The 2,027-nt window shown below is 36.1% G+C and overlaps 1 pseudogene; it reads right to left on the minus strand.

The window, feature by feature from the left end:
• Positions 1-430: 430 nt before the first annotated feature.
• On the minus strand, positions 431-606 carry LOC148755131 (U2 spliceosomal RNA; annotated as a pseudogene).
• Between the last annotated feature and the right edge of the window lie 1,421 nt (positions 607-2,027).

Genomic DNA, 2,027 nt, shown 5'->3' on the forward strand with positions numbered 1-2,027 from the left:
GTATTACACCATGGTGTACCAGGCAGTAGGTGTCACCGGGAGCCGTTTCTTAAGTCCTAACATCAGTGAGGCAGCATAGCAATCGCTACAATACGTACTCTGTGCCATACTGCTTGACTTTGCCTCGGTTTAAGTTCCAGCTCAACAATGTATTTTCTGTGTGACCTTGGCAAGTTGTTAATATTACAGTCACCTCATTTTTTTTTTAAATCACTCAACTATCAGCAGTAGCTACGTACTCATAGGTATCGTGAAAAGTATACATGAGTTTCTCAATATTGGCAATATTGGCATTTGGACCAGATCGTTCTTTCTTGCAGGGATCTGTTCTGTGCTCTAGGGGATGTTTAGCAGCATCACTGGCTTCCACCCATTAGACACCAGACACACAACCCCAGACACCATCAATGTCTGGTCTCCAGACACCATCAAATGTCCCCTGGAAGGTCAAGTTAGCTCAAATTGAGAACCACTGGTTTAAATAAATTTGTTGCACATGAAGTTATTAAAAGTTTCCATAATGCTATATAGTAATAGTTATAATATCAATTATGTATTTCAACTGTTCTTCTACACTTGATCTTAGCCAAAAGGCCGAGAAGCGATCAACTGTTCTTCTAGTCAAGCACTGAAAAAAGGAATATAAGCTCCAACAAAATGCACGAGATACCTGAGATCGAAGTCAGATCAGATAGGTAAGTGGAGTGGAGTATAACACCCCAGGCAGCATGGGTTATTGAGACACTCTCCTGAGGGTCCCCGCCCAGTTGGTTTCTGTGATACTTGAAATTCCAATTATTCCAGTTTTTAACTTTTTTTTTTATAGTATTTACATCTTTGGTGCCAAGACATCCACGGAATATTTTCCAAAATTCAAATAACTTTGTGAATAAGGATACAAGTGAATTTTAAATATTGTTTTATAACAATCTACTCAAGTTTGACTATTGGATGCCGTGTTTATCTGCTTATGGGCTATGCATATTGCACTGAGGAACCCTGAGTGTATGGGAATTAGGTCTAAGTTGAAATATTAAGTCACTAATTGTGCAGGAGAGAGAGAGTTAGGGAAAATCATTGCACAGAAATAGCACTTTAGACATCTTGAGGGAAGGGTGCTAGTTCCAGTTATAGATCTGCTTAATACTGCTTTTTGAAGAGAAAAAAAATCTGACTTTAGAAAATATTTTAGGAAGGCATGGTTTTTAAGTTACTCAATTCAATCAAATGTCATAATGTTTGTGAAAGCTTTTCTTTTCAAAATTGCAATATATGCCTATGTAACAGTTGATGATAAAGCAAATAGTGAAAATGTCACAGCTAAAGAAGTTTCTACTACTGATTTATTGTATAGGTGTAAAAGGATGTCATTAAGATTTACCAAATATGTTGCAGCTGATATCTATGATAAAATTGCCTTGCAGCTGATGTCTGTGATAAAATAGAAGTCTAATTCTGAAGCAATGGCACTCCTCGTTATTTCTTAAGTAAATAAAAGAAGAAAGGAGATAAATGCATGTCCTTTTTTTTTTTTTTTTTTTATGTGGATGATATAATTTGTTAAAAAAGATTAGGCTTCCGAGATCCATCATCTAATGACATCTGGAAGCTCACTGCCAGGCCCTGGCCCTTCCCAGACATGACAGGCACGGATAGGGAATGGAAATTTCATTTTCCGCCTTGCCTACCTCGGACAAAATATGCTTTTGCTCTAGTCATAGGTATCTTTTTTTCACTGTTTTTCATATTGTTTTAAATAAATTATTTATTTTCCGTATTCTTTAATGGCCAACTTCGATTTCTCTTATTCTTTAAATGATTATGATTCCACTCTTGATACATTCCCAGAAAAATAGTTAATCTCTCAGAGCCCTTTTGTAAAAAACATTTTCTCTGTATCACAAAGTGTTACTTATCTATGTACTTCTTTGTTTAATTGATGACAATGTGTATTTGAAGGTCTGCAGTCAGGATCATTGAGGATACAAACATCAATAAAGCATAGTTTGTGCTCCCAATAAATTTTG

The sequence above is a fragment of the Rhinolophus sinicus genome, chromosome 16 (assembly GCF_057876585.1).
Source record: "Rhinolophus sinicus isolate RSI-liver-muscle chromosome 16, RSI-T2T, whole genome shotgun sequence".
Taxonomy (NCBI): Eukaryota; Metazoa; Chordata; class Mammalia; order Chiroptera; family Rhinolophidae; genus Rhinolophus; species Rhinolophus sinicus.